Consider the following 23,004-nt stretch of genomic DNA (forward strand, 5'->3'; position numbering starts at 1 on the left):
AATGAGGCAGCTGGTACCTCATTTTTCCGTCAGAGACTTTCACAGCAGGAAATTATTACACTATATCCTTCAATACTTGTATTTTGCCGCCGGTTTATTCTTACTTGCCCATATATGCTGGTGACTTTTGACTGGCACCTCCAGACATGACCATATGCTTGGTGTTCGTCCAGTCCACGTCGTCGATGTTCTGTTTTGAGAATTGCGCCACAACTGGCGTTTTGGAGAGTGCTGAGATAAATGAAATAATTCTATTTTCTTCCTTTACTTTACTGAATGACATTACTAGTTTCGCTTTAACAATTTCTAGCATCACATACTTCTTACGAGGACACAGAACTGAGGCTCAAGCACTGCCACACAGCACTAAGACGTTTCCGGCGCCGCAACTGTGATCTGAATGTCCCTGTGTATCGCTACTGAAACTGGAAACAGTGAAAGTAAAACCAACGACTGTCGGCGAATCAAATACCGGTACTATAATTGCAGGTATCCTCTTCCTTTATATCTCTCCCTTCGTGTACTGAATGTCGTAGTCGATCGATTAGCTTGTAGAAAGCAGTGAATCGAAAAACATCTACTTTGTTCGGAATGTATGTCTCTGAAGCATGCCTGTTATATGTTTGTATGACAGTATAATGGCTGTCAAGGCGCGAAGGTAAATGATGGCCTCGCTATATACAGTCCTGCATGAAAGATAGCTGACCACTCATTTCTGGATGAACCTCGTATTATTCTACACTCGCCAACGGGAAAACATTTATTTTAACTGCCATTTTGTTCTGAATTTGCTGCGCACCACTGATGACCGTGGCGTTGAGCACGGACTTCTCTTTACTTGCTGTTAATATACACTCCTGGAAATTGAAATAAGAACACCGTGAATTCATTGTCCCAGGAAGGGGAAATTTTATTGACACATTCCTGGGGTCAGATACATCACATGATCACACTGACAGAACCACAGGCACATAGACACAGGCAACAGAGCATGCACAATGTCGGCACTAGTACAGTGTATATCCACCTTTCGCAGCAATGCAGGCTGCTATTCTCCCATGGAGACGATCGTAGAGATGCTGGATGTAGTCCTGTGGAACGGCTTGCCATGCCATTTCCACCTGGCGCCTCAGTTGGACCAGCGTTCGTGCTGGACGTGCAGACCGCGTGAGACGATGCTTCATCCAGTCCCAAACATGCTCAATGGGGGACAGATCCGGAGATCTTGCTGGCCAGGGTATTTGACTTACACCTTCTAGAGCACGTTGGGTGGCACGGGATACATGCGGACGTTCATTGTCCTGTTGGAACAGCAAGTTCCCTTGCCGGTCTAGGAATGGTAGAACGATGGGTTCGATGACGGTTTGGATGTACCGTGCACTATTCAGTGTCCCCTCGACGATCACCAGTGGTGTACGGCCAGTGTAGAAGATCGCTCCCCACACCATGATGCCGGGTGTTGGCCCTGTGTGCCTCGGTCGTATGCAGTCCTGATTGTCGCGCTCACCTGCACGGCGCCAAACACGCATACGACCATCATTGGCACCAAGGCAGAAGCGACTCTCATTGCTGAAGACGACACGTCTCCATTCGTCCCTCCAATCACGCCTGTCGCGACACCACTGGAGGCGGGCTGCACGATGTTGGGGCGTGAGCGGAAGACAGCCTAACGGTGTGCGGGACCGTAGCCCAGCTTCATGGAGACGGTTGCGAATGGTCCTCGCCGATACCCCAGGAGCAACAGTGTCCCTAATTTGCTAGGAAGTGGCGGTGCGGTCCCCTACGGCACTGCGTAGGATCCTACGGTCTTTGCGTGCATCCGTGCGTCGCTGCGGTCCGGTCCCAGGTCGACGGGCACGTGCACCTTCCGCCGACCACTGGCGACAACATCGATGTACTGTGGCGAACTCACGCCCCACGTGTTGAGCAATTCGGCGGTACGTCCACCCGGCCTCCCGCATGCCCACTATACGCCCTCGCTCAAAGTCCGTCAACTGCACATACGGTTCACGTCCACGCTGTCGCGGCATGCTACCAGTGTTAAAGACTGCGATGGAGCTCCGTATGCCACGGCAAACTGGCTGACACTGACGGCGGCAGTGCACAAACGCTGCGCAGCTGGCGCCATTCGACGGCCAACACCGCGGTTCCTGGTGTGTCCGCTGTGCCGTGCGTGTGATCATTGCTTGTACAGCTCTCTCGCAGTGTCCGGAGCAAGTATGGTGGGTCTGACACACCGGTGTCAATGTGTTCTTTTTTCCATTTCCAGGATTGTATTTACATAGAACTGGCATTCAGATGAAAACTAACAGTTGGAAAAAAGCAAGTAAACCGTTTAACATATCAAAAGTAAGCACATTTATCGCACTGTGAGACAAAACAGACAATGCATTTTGCGGTTGCCTGCATAGCTCGTTGTACCCAGGAGTGCACCTCATCGTCCGAAGCAAATCGGCGGCCAGAAGTGCATTCATTCGGGGCTCCGAAAACATGGAAATCGTATAGTGAGACATCGGGACTCTATGGAAGATGTGGAAGGACTTTCTAGCGAAATTTATGCATCGTAGTCGACAGGACTTTATCAACACGGGAGTGGGCATTGTCCTGCAACTAAATGACGCCATCCCGTAACATGCATTTAGTGTCTGGACTAAGCTGCAGGAGTGTCAGTGGGGAGCCCTTGACACATCGTCCATACATCTCTCGTCACGTAATTTATCATACTTCTGGGGCCCTTGGGAAAGACTTTCATGGCAGTCGGTATACCTCAGACAAAGAGGTGCGCTCCTGGATACAAAAGTGGCTCCGTAGGCAGCTCGAAACAGAATTTCTTCACGAAGCCACAGGCACTTACATTTAAAAATGGATAAATGGTTTACTCACTTTTTCCGTCTGTCTCGTTTTTATTTCACTGTCGCTTATACATTCAGATTTTTTTCTAAAAAAAAGCTCATCAGTGCAATTTCAAATGCTAATAAGGCATCCAGAAACTGCGAATGGGAATGATATGGGTCTCCCACTTGATCAGAAAGCATGGAGTACTATAAAAAATGAAATTAATTTACACTTTACAAAATAATGAAAATGAAACGATTGTATTGTACATTTTAGTTTCTGGCCTGAGATTATCGCCAAACGGCAGTGTTGATTTCTTGGTATGTTTTACAGACAAACCTGTATTGAACAAGCGGACAATCTTATCAACGTACCCTGAATACCTTATCAACAGACAAACGTCGCAAGGTCCACAGAGTGATCAAATAGTTCTTACAAAAAGTTTTTCGTAAACAGAATACATAAAAATTTGACCTATGGGAATAAAAAGTGATTTAACATGTATCTCCGACATATCTTCGCTCTCGTTACTAATAATTACATCGTAATTATTTATTGATGCGGAAACGAGTTCTACCTTTGTCAAACGAAGAACGTAAAAGTATGGAAAAAGAAATCCACACAGTACAAAGCGAAACAAATACAGCAAAAGGCAGCAAAAGAGAAATGATTCAGACTTCACTGACAAAATACTTATGGTAAGTGTACTTATTGCTCACTATTATTTTTTAAGTTACAAACCCTCAACAGGCCTAAAAACCACAAAAAGCCAAACGCAAACTCGTGGCTACTTTAAACACAATACCAACCTAGACAGCCATTCCAGTAATTTCAGTTTGGAGGCAAGCATGACGAGTAACAATTGAGCATCACAGCAATGCAGTAAAGGGATGATGTGATTCAAACCACAGGTACAAATTATTTCCTGTGTATTCTGCAGAAAGATTAGTAGCGTTGTGTGAATCCTCGAGGGACCTCCCGGCCCAACATCCTGTTATCGTTTGTGCTGGTTAGGTGGCTAATGTTAACAGTGGCCTGTGTAACCATCGTCTCAGTCTCTACTCCTTTCAGTATAGTGCAAAATCTGGAAATAATTAAACGCACACTGAAGAACCAAAGAACCTGGTACAACCGCCTAATAAACGTGTAAGGTCCCCGCGAGCACGCAGAAGCGCCGCAACACGACGTGGCATGAACTCGACTAATGTCTGTAGTAGTGCTGGAGGGAACTGAAACCATGAACCCTGCAGGTCTGTATACAGGGTGAGTCACCTAACGTTACCGCTGGATATATTTCGTAAACCACATCAAATACTGACGAATAGATTCCACAGATCGAACGTGAGGAGAGGGGCTAGTGTAATTGGTTAATACAAACCACAAAAAATGCACGGAAGTATGTTTTTAACACAAACCTACGTTTTTTTAAATGGAACCACATTAGTTTTGTTAGTACATCTGAACATATAAACAAACACGTAATCAGTGCCATTTCTTGCATTGCAAAATGTTAATTACATCCGGAGATATTGTAACCTAAAGTTGACTCTTGAGTACCACTCCTCCGCTGTTCGATCGTGTGTATCGGAGAGCACCGAAATACGTAGGGATCCAAAGGGAACGGTGATGGACCTTAGGTACAGAAGAGACTGGAACAGCACATTACGTCCACATGCTAACAGCTTTTTATTGGTCTTTTTCACTGACGCACATGTACATTACCATGAGGGGTGAGGTACACGTACACACGTGGTTTCCGTTTGCAATTACGGAGTGGAATAGAGTGTTTCGCGACATGTCAGGCCAATAGATGTTCAATGTGGTGGCCATCATTTGCTGCACACAATTGCAATCTCTGGCGTAATGAAAGTCGTACAAGCCGCTGCACATCGGGTGTAATGTCGCAGCAGGCAGCCACAATACGTTGTTTCATATCCTCTGGGGTTGTAGGCACATCACGGTACACATTCTCCTTTAACGTACCCCACAGAAAGAAGTCCAGAGGTGTAAGATCAGGAGAACGGGCTGGCCAATTTATGCGTCCTCCACGTCGTATGAAACGCCCGTCGAACGTGTACCTCACCCCTCATGGTAATGTACATGTGCGTCAGTGAAAAAGACCAATAAAAAGGTGTTAGCATGAGGACGTAATGTGCTGTCCCAGTCTCTTCTGTACCTAAGGTCCATCACCGTTCCCTTTGGATCCATACGGAATTCGGTGCTCTTCGATACACACGATCGAACAGCGGAGGAGTGGTACTCAAGCGTCAACTTTAGGTTACAATATCTCCGGATGTAATTAACATTTTACAATGCAACAAACGGCACTGATTACGTATTTTTTTACATGTTCAGATGTGCTAACAAAACTAACGAGGTTCCATTTAAATAAACCTAGGTTTGTGTTAAAAAAAATACTTCCGTGCATTTTTTTATGGTTTGTATTAACCAATTACACTAGCCCCTCTCCCCACGTTCGGTCTGTGGAATCGATTCGTCAGTATTTGATGTGGTTTACGAAATATATCCAGCGGTAATGTTAGGTGACTCACCCTGTACAAATACGAATGAGTACGAGAGGTGGAGATCTTTCATGAACTGCACATTATAAACGCATCCCAGATGTGCTCAATAATGTTCATGTCTCGAGAGTCTGGTGACCAGCTGAAGTGTTTAAATTCAGAAGAGTGTTCCTGGAGCCATCTGCAACAATTCTGGATGTGTGGGGAGTCACATTGCCCTGCTGGAATTACCCAAGTCCGTCGGAATGCATAATGGACATGAATGATCAGAAAGGAAGCTTACGTACGTGTCACCTATCAGAGTAGTATCTAGACATATTACGGGTTTCACATCACTCTAACTGCACACGCCTCACATCATTTCAGAACCTCCACCAGCTTGAACAGTCCAGTGCTGACATGCAGCGTCCATGGATTCATCAGGTTGTCTCCTTACTATTACACGCCCATCCGCTCGAAACAATTTGAAACGACACTCGTATCACCAGACAACATGTTTACATTAATGAACAGTCCAGTGTGCGTGTTGACAGGCCCAGACTAGGCGTAAACCTTTGTGTTGCGCACTCATCAAGGGTACATGATGATGTTTCGTTGAGTGGTTCGCACGCTGAACGATGTCACGATGAACGATTCCCTTCTGTCGTCATTTGTCCCCTTCTTGCTTAATCTTCTTCCGGCTGCCGCGATGTCGGAGAGCTGATGTTTTGCAAGATTCCTAATATTTATGGTACGCTAGTGAAATGATCGTACGGGAAATTCCCCAATTCATGACTATACGGAGATGCCGTGTCTCTTCGTTTGTGCGCCGACTAAAACACCACTTTCAAACTCACTGAAATCTTGGTGACGTGCCATTGCAGCAGCAGTAACCTATCTACACTACCGGACAGTAAAATTGCTACACCACGAAGATAACGTGCTACAGACGCGAAATTTAACCGACAGGAAGAAGATGCTGTGACATGCAAATGATTAGCTTTTCGGAGCATTCAAACAAGGTTGACGCCGGTGGTGACACCTACAACGAGCTGACATGAAGAAAGTTTCCAACCGATTTCTCATACGCAAACAGCTGTTGACCGGCGTTGCCTGGTGAAATGTTATTGTGATGCCTCGTGTAAGGAGGAGAAATTCGTACCATCACGTTGCCGACTTTGATAAAGGTCGGATTGTAGCCTATCGCGATTGCGGTTTATTGTATCGCGACTTTTCTGCTCGCGTTGGTCGAGATCAAATGACTGTTAGCAGAATATGGAATCTATCGGTTCAGGAGGGTAATACGGAACGCCCACCTGGAACCCAACGGCCCCCGATTCACTAGCAGTCGAGATGAAAGGCATCTTATACGCATGACTGTAACGGATCGTGCAGCCACATCTCTATCCCTGAGTCAACACATGGGGACGTTTGCAAGACAACAACCATCTGCACAAACAGGTCGACGACGTTTGCAGCAGCATGCACTATCAGCTCGTAGACCATGGCTGCGGTTACCCTTGACGCTGCATCTCAGACAGGAGCGCCTGCGATGGTGTACACAACGACGAACCTCGGTGCACGAATGGCAAAACGTCATTTTTTCGGATGAATCCAGGTTCTCTTTACAGCATCATGATGGTCGCATCCGTGTTTGTCGACATCGCGGTGAACGCACATTGGAAGCGTATATTCGTGATCGCCAACTGGCGTATTACCCGGTGTGATGGTCTGGGGTGCCATTGGTTACACGTCTCGGTCACCTCTTGTTCGCATTGACGGCACTTTGAACAATGGACATTACATTTCAGATGTGTTACGACCCATGGCTCTACTCTTCATTCGATCCCTGCGAAACCCTACATTTCAGCAGGATAAAGCACGACCGCATGTTGCAGGTCATGTATGGAGCTTTCTGGATATACAGATCTATCACCAATTCAAAAGGTCTGGTCAATAGTGGCCGAGCAACTGGCTCGTCACAATTCGCCAGTCACTACTCTTGATGAACTGTGGTATCGTGTTGAAGCTGCATGGGCAGCTGTACCTGTACACGCCATCCAAGCTCTGTTTGACTAAATGCCCAGGCGTATCAAGGTCGTTATTACGGCCAGAGGTGGTTGTTCTGGGTACTGATTTCTCAGGATCTACGCACAGAGATTGCGTGAAAATGTAATCACATGTCAGTTCAAGTATAATATATTTGTCGAATGAATACCCGTCTATCATCTGAATTTCTTCTTGGTGGAGCAATTTTAATGGCCAGTAGTGTAACAACTGCGCCAGACACTTGTTGTCTTAGATGGGCATTGCCGACTGCAGACCCGGAGTCTGCCTGTTTACATATGTCTTATTTCAATACGCCTGCATATATTACACTCCTGGAAACTGAAATAAGAACACCGTGAATTCATTGTCCCAGGAAGGGGAAACTTTATTGACACATTCCTGGGGTCAGATACATCACATGATCACACTGACAGAACCACAGGTACATAGACACAGGCAACAGGGCATGCACAATGTCGGCACTAGTACAGTGTGTATCCACCTTTCGCAGCAATGCAGGCTGCTATTCTCCTATGGAGACGATCGTAGAGATGCTGGATGTAGTCCTGTGGAACGGCTTGCCATGCCATTTCCACCTGGCGCCTCAGTTGGACCAGCGTTCGTGCTGGACGTGCAGACCGCGTGAGACGACGCTTCATCCAGTCCCAAACATGCTCAGTGGGAGACAGATCCGGAGATCTTGCTGGCCAGGGTAGTTGACTTACACCTTCTAGAGCACGTTGGGTGGCACGGGATACATGCGGACGTTCATTGTCCTGTTGGAACAGCAAGTTCCCTTGCCGGTCTAGGAATGGTAGAACGATGGGTTCGATGACGGTTTGGATGTACCGTGCACTATTCAGTGTCCCCTCGACGATCACCAGTGGTGTACGGCCAGTGTAGGAGATCGCTCCCCACACCATGATGCCGGGTGTTGGCCCTGTGTGCCTCGGTCGTATGCAGTCCTGATTGTGGCGCTCACCTGCACGGCGCCAAACATGCATACGACCATCATTGGCACCAAGGCAGAAGCGACCCTCATCGCTGAAGACGACACGTCTCCATTCGTCCCTCCATTCACGCCTGTCGCGACACCACTGGAGGCTGGCTGCACGATGTTGGGGCGTGAGCGGAAGACGGCCTAACGGTGTGCGGGACCGTAGCCCAGCTTCATGGAGACGGTTGCGAATGGTCCTCGCCGATACCCCAGGAGCAACAGTGTCCCTAATTTGCTGGGAAGTGGCGGTGCGGTCCCCTACGGCACTGCGTAGGATCCTACGGTCTTGGCGTGCATCCGTGCGTCGCTGCGGTCCGGTCCCAGGTCGACGGGCACGTGCACCTTCCGCCGACCACTGGCGACAACATCGATGTACTGTGGAGACCTCACACCCACGTGTTGAGCAATTCGGCGGTACGTCCACCCGGCCTCCCGCATGCCCACTATACGCCCTCGCTCAAAGTCCGTCAACTGCACATACGGTTCACGTCCACGCTGTCGTGGCATGCTACCAGTGTTAAAGACTGCGATGGAGCTCCGTATGCCACGGCAAACTGGCTGACACTGACGGCGGCGGTGCACAAATGCTGCGCAGCTAGCGCCATTCGACGGCCAACACCGCGGTTCCTGGTGTGTCCGCTGTGCCGTGCGTGTGATCATTGCTTGTACAGCCCTCTCGCAGTGTCCGGAGCAAGTATGGTGGGTCTGACACACCGGTGACAATGTGTTTTTTTTCCATTTATATATATATATATATATATATATATATATATATATACATGGCACCCACACACACACACACACACACACACACACATATATATATATATATGTGTGTGTGTGTGTGTGTGTGTGTGTGTGTGTGTGGGTGGGTGGGTGGTTGTGTGGGAGTTATTTGAGAGAAACAAACAGCGTTTAAAAATTAACTTCCTTTTTTCTTTACATCACTCTTTACTTCACACTTTTTGATCTGTCACATCTGTTAGAGTAGAATTTGGATCATACTCTCTATACATTATCAAAAAGTGAAACGTTTGGCTTTAGAATTCGTTATTAACAGAGTTGCTCTTTACTGGCAACCCTTCCTTCGATGGATCAGAGAGTATTGCATTACAAGCAGAAAATTGGTGAACCTTAAAGACATCTCTATGCACCGGCCAGACTCCAGAACGAGAAAATCCATTAATTGTCGTTTCTGTAGTTGCTGTCGTCCCACATGCTTTCCCAAAAAGTGTTCGAACTTGGAAATGGGTCACTACACGTCACGCATCTTCTCGCAGTCATTTATCCATTTCGTCTACTTAGGAACAGCTTAGAGGTTTGGAGAAAGACACGTACTACTTGCAGGCATAATAAATAAATTCCCATATTATTTGTACAGCTGGTATCTTTATATTATTTTACGGTGATTCAATGAAAGGACCAGTGTCGGTCCAAAGGAGCTAGCAGCGGTTCAGTGGTGACAACACCGTAACGTCTCCTATGCACACCATTAGATTAGAAGACAAATCTTAATAAACCCATGAAAAGTAGATAAGATTCAGTTACCATTGGTACAAGTCAAGTAGACCTGGAATAATCGATGGCATCGTCTTACACAATCTGTTATGAGCCCAACACTACGTCAAATAACACAATTTTCTTCATGCGTTTACACCAGTTCTTCATTGTAATCTCCAACTTTCAAACTAAGATGGTAGAAGGCTTCTCAACTGGTAAATCTGTTCAGCATAGCCATTTGGCAAAAGTTATCGACGAAACAAAAGTATAGTTCATCCACCGGTCCACTGATGACAACGTTACTCTACACCAGTGTAGAAATAAACATGACGCTCCCCTCCATTTTAATATTTCTTTCAATAATGATTATTTATAACCATTCCATTCACATCTACGCCTTGTAAAAGTGTTTGATGAATCACTACTGTCAATTTAAATACTAATATTCAAATTAAAATGCTTATTCCTTGACTGTTCCTCGATTTTTCATACATCAATGTCTTTCATTGCTCAGATGTTTCAAAAACAAAGCAGTGAGGATACAATTCAAAAGTGTAAACTTCAACAAAAAACAAAAGTTCCGTCAATTTACTTTTGTATTCCGTTGCCTCGAAACAGATTGATTGTTAACAAAGGAAATGAGATGTATAATTGTTACAGCAAACTACTTCGTACAACAACGTAATTATCTGTTTAGTTTTGTATTTCAATATGTCAACTGAAGCTACATAATTTCTCCTACGTAGCTCACGAATTATAAGACATCGAGCAGGTTACTTCTTTCAGAATCAGTTACATAATATGGAACAATACGCTGTTTCATTGATTTTTTTAATCAATACATAATTTATAAATAGTACTTGTGTTAATAAAACGATGTAAAATTAAGATCCTGCTTGCATTAAAAAATAATTTCCTTGTCATTGAAAGAACTGTTTCGTTAGTTTGAAATCAGGCAATCCATACACATAACGTCAACTGTCTCATTTAAATTTGACAAGAGTAGCTATTAAAATAAATAAATAAACTATCTCATTGCTAAACGTAGGAAAGCCCTTGACTCATTAAATTTTGATGCAGCACGTGCCTGTTTGACGCTAATTATGTTTGACATTGTACTCCCGCCCTTCTCTCGGGGCTATCGGAGCTTCACAAGTGAAAAATAATTGGTTCACATCTGTGCCTAATTGGTCCTTTTAGAGTACATTATCCATGTTAATTAGCAGTCTCTGTGTGAGTGACTCGGGCTTGGGTTAATTAACACGGTATTCGGTTCCACACTCAGCTGGTAAAATATCTGAAAAATATTCTCGTATGGCACAGAAAGTGTGAGAGCTAGAGAAACAATTGAATATGATTTTTTATCGTTAATGCGATTAGGTGCTGTGTAAGCTTATCCTCTCCAGACCCTAATTTTGCAAACCAAAACCAACACACAGACTCATAAGAACAAGATAGCACAGGCGGTACACGCACATATTCACCTGAAACAAAAGACATACGAGATTTCGTAATATACAGTACGCAAGTGTAGGAAATGTAGTATGCTGCTGCAAGGAAAATAAATGTATGAAGTGTTGTGGCGTAGCAAAACAGCCACGCCACTTTGAGGTAGCCGAAAGGCACGCGTACACACACGCCGGCTGGCGTGAGTTCTGGAACAGGATACCTAATTAATGCTATAAGAAAAGTATGCAGCTCCTTGAATACTTAACTTTAATGCATCCTTGTAGTACATCGCTATTGACGATACAAATGAGTCTATCTCCAGATACGGTTAATTACAATCACTGTAAGGCTAATGGCGCCTTGCTAGGTCGTAGCCATGGACTTAGCTGAAGGCTATTCTAACTGTCTCTCGGCAAATGAGAGCAAGGCTTCGTCAGTGTAGTCGCTAGCAAAGTCGTCGTACAACTGGGGCGAGTGCTAGTCCGTCTTTCTAGACCTGCCATGTGGTGGCGCTAGGTCTGCAAGTACTGACAGTGGCGACACGCGGGTCCGACACGTACTAATGGACCGCGGCCGATTTAAGCTACCACCTAGCAAGTGTGGTGTCTGGCGGTGACACCACATGAAGTTTTTGCATTTACCAACAGTGAAATATGAAGGCGGTGAGATGGGTGAGTTTTATGTGGTTATTGTGTGGTCCCCTGATTGAACTTAATCAAACCCTATATGCCGAACGATATGAACGTATTTTACAACGTTCTGTAGTGCGTAAGTAGAGGAAAGTTTCACAGACGTTGTTTTTATCGGCATGAAAATGCACCCTTCCATAATGCAGCGTCTGCGAGGCTATGGTCAGTGGACCGCAACACACCTGAAATAGAGGGAAAACTCAGATTCCTAACCTGAACATAGTTGAACATTTATAGAATGATTAACGATGTTGACTTCACTCCAGACCTAGCGTCGAACATCAGTACCTCCTTTATTGTGGCGACTTTCGCTACGTTTAGAAACAGCGGTAGTGTGGAATGATTATTTGTATTTTTCTGCTACCTGTTCATTTTTTTTTTATTTTATGTTTAATTTTACACGCTGAAACACGTTTCGATCATGTTCTGTTCGTCATCATATGCCTACGCATGTTACAGAGTAGCATTGTACCTCGTTTTCGTTATTCATACCACAGTCTGTGCAGGAAGCCCAAGCAGTCACTTCACTATCAGAAAAAGTGAGAAAAACGGTTCTATGTTAATTTAGCTTTGAGTAACATCCGTATGCATTAACTACTGATGATGAGCAAAATATTATCGAAACGCATTGCACCGGCTTGAGTGGCCGAGCGGTTCTAGGCGCTACAGTCTGGAACCGCGCGACCGCTACAGTCGCCGGTTCGAATCCTGCCTCGGGCATGGATGTGTGTGATGTCCTTAGGTTAGTTAGGTTTAAGTAGTTCTAAGTTCTAGGGGACTGATGACCTTAGATGTTACGTCCCATGATGCTGAGAGCCATTTGAACCGTTTGAAATATCTACCTGATTAGCAACAACTTTTGGAGTGCATTTGCGTTCAAGAACATACTGCGGATCATTATTTGAGACGCAGTTATTCACATCATCCTTAGACGTACAAAACGCCTGGCCTTAACACCACACGTTACTTCTGCGGGCAGTCACGTTTTTGGCAGTTACCAATGTTTACGTACTCACATCCTGATAAAATTGCGATTAGTGAGAATCTGTACTAGAGATAGAGCTGCCAAATCTCCGTTTTCCGGGGAAGTGTCAACTAGCATGAAGAAAGCAAATCGCTTACTGTGTTTTACATGCAATAACTGGGTTCCTCGTCGACAGCCGCTACCAGTGCTCAGAGCCATTTGAACCAATTTCAAACGCACTGCAATGTGTGAAAGTAAACATTAAATCAGTGAATGTAACTAGTAGCTGGAAATTGCAAATATTTATCAATAGTGCCTATGGTTTCGGCTCTTGAGAAAGCATGGGCTCCCATTCCTCTACAGGCATTCTCAGAGAGCACTGAAGGTGCCCCCAGCAAAGCTCAGGCTGCTATTTAATCAAATGGTGGACACACTCCATATTAATGGTTCAAATGGCTCTGAGCACTATGGGACTTAACATCTATGGTCATCAGTCCCCTAGAACTTAGAACTACTTAAACCTAACTAACCTAAGGACAGCACACAACACCCAGCCATCACGAGGCAGAGAAAATCTCTGACCCCGCAGGGAATCGAACCCGGGAACCCGGGCGTGGGAAGCGAGAACGCTACCGCACAACCACGAGATGCGGGCACACTATATTAATGTCCAGTGATGTGAGTCCGAATACTTTTCATTAGATAGTGCACACGATGCGAGCTGAAGAAATGGTTTACAGTCTTCCTCGAATGGCTATTTTCTGGTTATTCTCCATGCAGCCTAGCAACAACATCGTCATTTTGCTTCCAAACTATTCCAAGTTTCTGGAGCCTCGTTGTACACCCTCTTCACACAAGTTCAAGTGTGCTACGATCGAAGCAGTAGGTACTGGAATTCCTTTCCTGCTCTCTGGCTCACCTTATGTGAACCGTAAATGCTGAAGAATACCGTAGATAAGATGGTATATTAGTCTGTTTACAGAATCAGTATATAAGAATGTACCTGGCATGTTAAAACTTTGTTCTGGACAGGAACTGAAATCGGCAACTTTTTTGCCTTGCCCTTGTGGATGGGTCGTTTGTTGCTCCTGGATATCTCAGTCGACAGAAGGTTATTAACATGACTGTCAATCAGCGACTGTTGTATAATACAAAATTTTGAGAAACACAGCCCTCCGTCGCGCACACAATTAATTTGTCACCTAGGTTTCGGTGTCACAAGGGATACCTTCTGTGGACAAAATTAAAACTGAAAAAGTTACAGCATAACGTACCAAAAAATACGAAAGCTGCGGACTATCTGACGCTGTCAGGTATGACCGTAGCTTTCGTATTTCTTTGTACGTTATGCTGTAACTTTTTCAGTTTTAATTTTGTCCAAAGAAGGTGTCCCTTGTGACACGGAAACCTAGGTCACAAATTAACTGTGTTCGCGACGGAGGGCTGTGTTTCTCAAAATTTTGTCAATCGGTAGAGTAATTACACGCCGAAGTTTAAGGTTCTGTACTTGACTACTGAGGTTGGTACATAGTTGTAATCTGCTTTGAGGTTTCAAATCACCGCACACTTCGCTGCAAAGTGAAAACTTATTTCTTTATGTACAAGATTTTTTTGTGTTGATAACTGCAGCTGGCTGTTTACAGCGTAATAAGAAGCATACTTCGTAACTTTAATAAGAATTAACGTACTAGTTTAGTAGTAATCATTTAACCAATGACAAACATCAACTTAGAACTTTTTGTTTTATATATCACTGGTTTCAAATGTGTATTAGAAGTGGCTCAGACATATTGATTTCGGATAGCCTTAGAACCTGCTTTGCTACGAGACAGATTTTTATATTTTTGAGAAAATGGTAGATATCTTCGTGTTTCAGTAATTAAATCTTTTATGAGTCCCTAACGTCGTTCTTAATAAAGATCATTCTTTCTTCCAGTATTGAAACCTTGGACATAACAATTCCTCAAAATTTTTGTGGTTTCTATGAGACGAAATTCGTTAGTTATTGTGGAGCACAATTTAAAAATGTCTAACACACTAAAGGGGATTCTACTGTATGAATTTAGACCAACACAACATATTATTCTCAATAATATTTTTGGGGAGCAATACTTTCTTTAATAGTGACCATTTATTCCAGAAAGTTATGTCATAAGACACTGTCGAAGAAATATGGAAAATATACTGAAACGTTGATCTGTTTGTTTCCACACTGAGCAATTTCACGACGAATTAAATTTGGTGAGTACTGCTAGCTAGTTTCTTGCTTTGTTCAGAATGAAGTGCATCTATAAACACTAATAACTTAACACTATGAAATAGCTGCCATGGATACAGCGTTTTCTAAAATACAGTGTTATTACTTATATACAAGTGGACTTTTCTCACTCCTGCTACTACTTCATACATATTACGTTTTGGGCAGTGCGCAGTGATGGCCACACTTTTCATGAACAATGTATGACATGTGGCTTTTTCGTTTTTACTATGTGTGAGGATGTTATATCCACATCTACTGAAAGTAACCGCAGTGTTTTGGAGGAGAATTTCAATCCAGATGAGTTGTAGAGCCTTTATATTTTGACCCCCAGTTAACTCTGCTGTGCTATAATTTTAACTGATGCACTCGGCACTGTCCAAAGTTCAAAACTACAAGTAGAGTTTAATGAAGTACTGTTTCCCAACTGGTAAGGGTAGTGGTGCTTAGCCAGAATTGCGTGAGTCATATGTTTCTTCTATCGCTGTTGTCATCATTATCATTTGCTGACTCACATTGATGCGCTACATTAATTTCTGTTGTTTTACTTTTTTGTAAAAACACTGAATGTAATGGGTAGTACATTTCTAGAGATTACAATTACAGCGCTTTGAAAAATTCTTCAGTATACACTTGCATAATATTACCCAACACATTCGAGAAACTGGACGCACTCCGTAAGTCTAGTCATCAGACTCAAATTTTGCCATTATTCCTTTGTTTTTAGCTGATATGCTTTACCATGAGTGCATTGTGATTGTAAGAAAAGTGATGACGAGCGTCGTGGGAGATGGAAACAGCAGACATATTAGCATTTCCACCGAAAAATAACTTAAATTCTTTTTTTTTTTTTTTTTTTTTTTTGCATTTCTTCTTGAGCACTGTTTCAGATCACGTTTTATTTGACTTTATCAAATGATGCAACGACGTTCTCACAGCTGCTATTCGTTTATGACTGCTGAAAACGACATGAAGATGAGACTCCCTCTGGTGGAATACATACAAATTATAAAATTGAATCTATGTATATATGTTACCCATCTCCGCGTAAATCAGAGGACCGATTTCAACAAAACATGCTACATGTATCACTTACTGTTTGGAAAAGGCATTGTGGGTACAGGAACCATCCACCTATGAAAGGGGTGGGGGTTAGTGTGAAAAGCATTGTAACCAATGATGTGCGAAAACCCAGAATTTAGTCATCCAGTATTTGAATATGGGAGAACTTAGAGACTTACAACAAATTTTACACAAACTTCAAAACCCTTACTAAGCTTTTTCTCTATGATGACCTCCAGAAAATGATGAAAGCAAAATAAGTTTATCTATTGCTACATTTTCGATGTACATTTAGTAAAGCTAGCGCATGAAACGTGACGTTTTAATTTATTACTTCCTAACTACAAAGTCTATGTCCAACATACTTTGCAGACAGTAGCCACATGTAACACTGGATGTACATACAAGTATATGTCATCACACAGCACATAGTGCAAGGGATACGACCTCATAAAGACTGAGGTGAGTGCAAATAGAAGTGCAAGATGAAATTTGCTAGACATGCAAGTGAAACATGTGTTACACAAGTGTGAAATATATTAAATACATGTGAAATATATTTGATATGTGTGTGTAGCCACACAAAGCCAAACGTAAAAGTCTTATTCTTAACCTGGAATGACTTTAGTCCAATTTTGTAAACATATTAGCTACAGTCTGGAAAGAAATAGGAACCAGCAGTCTCCCACTGGGGTGAGGGTGACAATGTGGAGAGGTAACGGGGAGGAGGAGATAGACAATGAGGGGAAAGGAGGAGTTGGGCAGAGAGAGAGAGCGAGGAGGAGGAGGAGGAGGAGGAGATGGACAGAGATAGGGGAATGGAAACGGACAAATATATGGGGGACAAGATGGAGAGAGAAAGGAAAGAGGAAGAGGTGGGATGGCCACAGACAAATGAGGTATGGGGAGGCAGAGACTGGTGAGGAGGTGATGAACAGAGAGAGAGGAGAAGAGAGAGAGGAGTAGGAGAGAGGAGGAGGAGGAGGTGGCGGAGGAGATGGACTGAGACAGGGGAGTGGAAAGGACAAAGGTAGGGGGACAAGATGGACAGAGAAAGGAAAGAGGAAGAGGTGGGATGGCCACAGACAGAGGCGGTATGGGGAGGCAGAGAGTGGTGAGGAGGAGATGAACGGAGAGAGGGGAGACCTGAGGAGAGCAGTAGGAGAAAATTGACAAGAGGTAGGGAAGAGAAGGAAATAAGCAGAGAGAGGACAGAGAGGAGATGGACAGAGAATGGTGGACAAGGAGACTGAAAATGAGACAGGGAACAGGAGACGGAATTACCGGGAGAAGGCAGGAGCAGATGGACAGAGAAATGAGGAACAAATAGACAGAAATAAGAGGGAGAAGCAGATGGACAGAGAAGGTCAGCAGGGGAGAGACAGAGAAGAGGTTTGAGGAAATGGACAGGGAGGAGGTGAAAGAGGAGATGAACAGAGAGAGGGGTGGGGAGAGGAGAGGGTCTAATAGAAGGCTCCAATAAATACGTATCTGGGCAATGCCAGGTACTCGGCTACTACTGGTACGGAGAAGCTCAGTCAAGACAGTATGCTCGACAGGTTCTTTGCTACAACTTCATTGTAATTTTAAGCTTGTATACAGGGCGTGATTTTATGTTTGTAACTTTTATTTTAGCTGTGGTGACTTTGACATTTTTAAGTACCACTAAACGGCCAAATTTCTTCAAAACATGTACACAGCTACATCCTTCGCAAGTTACGCAGTTTATTTCTGTGCATCTTAGAGACTGGATGACGCTGTGCGCAGCACACGAAATTGAGTAGTTGTTCTGGGAAAAATATTGGAGTAATACACGCCGACGTATTTCATCATGCATGTGTACTATGTTGGCTACACACGAGTAGCTTTTGTTTACTTTTAATGATTCCGAAGATTTTCTGCAACTGGACGAAATTAATTATCGTGCAAAAAATGCTGCAGTCACTGTAGCTCAGGAAGTTGTTATAGCAAATTAAAGCGCGTTCATCTAATTTTCTCCCTCACTGTTTCTCTACTCAACCCCCATCCTATTCCTGTAAATCTTACACGCCAACATTAATGACCAGCATATAGCGTGCAGCCTAACTGTCGGCAGCGTTCTGGTAGCGAATGGGAACCGCATGCATGAGGCGCGCCTAATGTGTGCAGCCGGCGGGTCTCTCCTCTAAATGCGTCGCGCTCGCGAGCAGATGCCTATCTGTAGGCGAGGCCGCTACTTAAGCACTTGCTGGCGATTACAGCCGCGGCGTGCAGTTGCCACCTGCCGTTAAGGCTGACCGCGTTATCTCGCTAGCATTTCCTCTCTCTTCAACCCCCTCCTTGCCCCCTCCCCATACTCACTCACTCTCACTTTTACCGTTCTCTTGCTGCGAGGGCGTTACTAGGGCTCTGACCGTGCCGGTCGTAATTGCCGTAACTCGGGCCCCTTCTTTTAAAGCACCACCTTTCGTCGATAGACTGGAGTATCGTGCAGTGCATGCATTTTGGTGCCTATGGATACTGCAGGCTCAGTTAAGGATTGGGAACAACCGGGCTTGCTACAAAATGGTTCAAATGGCTCTGAGCACTATGGGACTAAACATCTGTGGTCATCAGTCCCCTAGAACTTAAAACTAATTCAACCTAAGTAACCTAAGGACATCACACACATCCATGCCCGAGGCAGGATTCGAACCTGCGACCGTAGCGGTCACGCGGTTCCAAACTGAAGCGCCTAGAACCGCTCGGCCACACCGGCCGGCGGGCTTGCTTCACTTCTATTGTGTGTGCGTTTGCAGTGTGACACTATGCGGCCACATAACTGAAACCTCTCGGGAAGATTGCTTGAATACACACACAGGTCGCTGTGCACGAAATGGTACTAGGTGGTCGTGGGAACCTGCATGAGTGATGCAACTCATATATAGGGAGTCTGTGAGCCGTCACCAGTTGCCCTATGGAATCAGCGTACGTGGTGTGGACTTGGAGACATGGCACAGTGGTTTGACGAAGCTGTCACGTCTTGGCGTTTCAGAGTTCCTGCGCAGATTGCAGAACGTGCCCTCAGGGTTGCAGCTGTTTATATGGTGGGAGCGATCTGTAGATTTAATGGAAAGAAATTTCTTCTGTAGCCAAGATCGCAAAATATTATTTATTTCGCGGTAGGCTGTTTCTTCAGAAACTTGTTGTTGTCGTGATTAATTAAGAGAGATCGGTATCAGTTGTACTAAAATTAACACTGGTGTCCTAAATTGAAGCAAAAAACAACCGCTATTTCCCTGACCTAGTGTCTAATTCAGGATATAATCATACAAACTGTAAACATATGTCCGTACGGCCGTGCTCTGCATGGAAGGTGGCATTCTATCAATGGAGAACTAGGGCAACGATGACGTCAGAGCGCCTATCAAGCGTGTAACACCACAGCTCTTATGCTGTACAGATTTGTTTTGCTTTTGTTTTATTTAATGTTATAACATTGAGTATCTGTAAATGTGTTTGATTGAACAGATAACACAAAACTGTATACTCTTTTCTTTGTCAAACCTTTGATGCCGTGATTTGATTCTATGCAAAGTAGTGTATCTGCAATTTATATTCTTTGTCCCATTTGGAGGGAACAAAACTTACTGTATATGATTGTAATTTTGTGTGAATAATTTTTTGTAGAGATGTCAGTATGTGTAAATGTTTGGTTTTATTTAATGTATTTGGTTGCTGTTATGTAAATTGCTGATCCTCACTTAGGGCTCTTAGTTATTCTGTATGTAAAAGGTGTAGTGGTTCCCCTCGGGAACGGAACTGTGTAGCGCGCGCAAATTGTGGTTGGCCTAGGTGGAAAAGGTGGAACTGATAGTCAGTCGGGGACGAGCCAGCAGTCGGGGACGAGCTACGAGTCCGTGCACTGCCATGTAAAAGATGCATATTGTGCTGATTCCGAGAGAGGCTTTTCCTGCTTCTTTCCAAGGCCTCGGATGGATGGGTAAATAGCTGGAACTATTCTGGAGTTTGTATCTGTCATCGCCACCAAGAAATGACAGAGTCCAGCAATTCTGCCTACAATTCCACCTACCTACATGCAGTTGCCACCACATTGCGCAATCATGGCAACGTAATACTATAATGATGTACAGTGCAGGATCAGCTTAATGGACGTGCTAATGTGCTGAAATATAAGGTAATTTGTATCTGAATTTATGTACCTACCTTGATTTTTCTCCTCATCATAACACCTCTCAGGTTCCTCTTCGTTTGAGCTAAAGTGATATCCGAATGTCCTTACTAAAAGAAATTAAAGCCTAGAGTTTTGCTAATTAATGCCTCTTGAACTTAGTAAAAAGAAAGTTAAAGTTATTGTGGCAATAGAGTGAGTTAAAGTAAATGTTATTTGCTCAAAATAATTTTCCTATTACAACTGCTATTTAAAGTGCTGTTGCTAACTTCAATATTAAAAGTTGTTAAGACTGAGGCTTATAAGGCAAATGATCACATTATTGTCTGTAGTAAATTCTAAAAGGTGAGTCAGTTTCTTGCAATTTGGTCAGTATTGTGTTTCGCTGTAGTAAAAGTGAGAAATCTTCAGTTGTGAAACATTATATATTCATGTTTGCTAAGTGTTTGTGTATCTTGTGTATTAGAAGTGCATGTTAATAGTAATGTTATAAAGACCATTCACTTTATGTAAGCCTGAAAGTAATAGGATGTTTCGGTATCTCTTATAATTTAGCAAATAGTTTGTGCTGCTCCAGTTGTTAGCTTCAATCTTAAAACATATGTGTGTGTCAGAGTTCATAGCACTCGCGTGTGGCTAAGTCTAGGTTGTGTTTGTCCATTATAGTTACTTAAACCTACTTTCATAAACGAGAACGTGAATCTTTCTCTTGCCTAATTACGTTGGCGACCGTTTCCCTTATTCTATAAACAGTATAGCTAGGCAAAATTTTGTTTGTTACTATTCCAATATTTACGTAATTCTGACATTTATTTCCGATAATCCATCTCCGTTAGGAACAACACGGTCAACATAACAAAATTCCTCTCAGAGGGTAACACTGCTCTGTTGCTTTATACCATTATTAATCCAACAAAATAATTCTGTTTTACAAATTGCCTCCAGTTTTGAGGTTATGGTATAGCAGTAGCAGACGGGAGTGTTATAAGCGGAGTGGTGTTTGCCCGGTAATCCCACGTGCCCAGTTGCTGCGTACACAGTCACAGATGTTGCGGTGGAGGGCCATGGGAAGAAAGGAAGCAGAACTGATGTGGCCCGCGTGGCTTCATGTGAAATGTTCCGTTGTTTCTCGGATGCGGCGACAGAGACTGAAACTGTAACCCGAAGATTAGGGCAGGGCCGTCTACGTGTGACCTCAAAATGAGATGACCGTAATTTGGCTATAAGGGTATGACGGTACCGCCTCAGAAGTGCGCAGCAAGTGGCAACTGCCCTCGCAGCACTCCCTGGACGTGTTGGATCAAGGCAAGAGGTGCAGACAACGCTTCGTCAGAGTGGCTTTCACTGTCGGAGACCTGCTGTATGAGTGCCTCTGACGCGTCTTCACAGAAGCGAACGTCTAGAGGGGAGCCATCAGCATGCCTCCTGGACGGTCGAACAGTGGGCCAGTGTTCTTCCCACAGATGAATTCCGATTTGGTCTGGAGAGTGATTCTCATCTGGAGGGCGCGTGCAGCACGATTTCGAGACCCGGTCATTGTGGAAAGGGCCCCCTATCGAGGAAGATAACTAATGGTGTGCGCAAAGATAATGTTGACCACTCTAACACCTCTTCATGAAACTGTACCGGTGAATCGTAAATGTTTGACTGCCGTCAGAAAGTCATGAGACCTCATCTACTGTTTTTGTTAGGTGTTGTGTATCCAGAATTTTTTTTTCTTTTTGGTCATCAGTCTACTAATTGGTTTGATGCGGCCCGCCACGAATTCCTTTCCTGTGCTAACCTCTTCATCTCAGAGTAGCACTTGCAACCTACGTCCTCAATTATTTGCTTGACGTATTCCAATCTCTGTCTTCCTCTACAGTTTTTGCCCTCTACAGCTCCCTCTAGTACCATGGAAGTCATTCCCTCATGTCGTAGCAGATGTCCTATCATCCTGTCCCTTCTCCTTAGCAGTCTTTTCCACGCATTCTTTTCCGATTCTGCGTAGAACCTCCTCATTCCTTACCTTATCAGGCCACCTAATTTTCAGCATTCGTCTATAGCACCACATCTCAAATGCTTCGATTCTCTTCTGTTCCGGTTTTACCACAGTCCATGTTTCACTACCATACAATGCTGTACTCCAGACGTACATCCTCAGAAATTTCTTCCTCAAATTAAGGCCGGTATTTGATATTAGTAGACTTCTCTTGGCCAGAAATGCCTTTTTTGCCATAGCGAGTCTGCTTTTGATGTCCTCCTTGCTCCGTCCGGCCGGCCGTGGTGGCCAAGCCGTTAAAGGCGCTACAGTCTGGAACCACGGGACTGCTACGGTCGCAGGTTCGAATCCTGCCTCTGCCATGGATGTGTGTGATGTCCTTAGTTTAGTTAGGTTTAAGTAGTTCTAAGGTCTAGGGGACTGATGACCTTAGAAGTTAAGTCGCATAGTGCTCAGAGCCATTTTTTTTGCTCCGTCCGTCATTGGTTATTTTACTGCCTAGGTAGCAGAATTCCTTAACTTCACTGACTTCGTGACCATCAATCCTGAGGTTAAGTTTCTCGCTGTTCT

The sequence above is a fragment of the Schistocerca cancellata genome, chromosome 8 (assembly GCF_023864275.1).
Source record: "Schistocerca cancellata isolate TAMUIC-IGC-003103 chromosome 8, iqSchCanc2.1, whole genome shotgun sequence".
Lineage (NCBI taxonomy): Eukaryota > Metazoa > Arthropoda > Insecta > Orthoptera > Acrididae > Schistocerca > Schistocerca cancellata.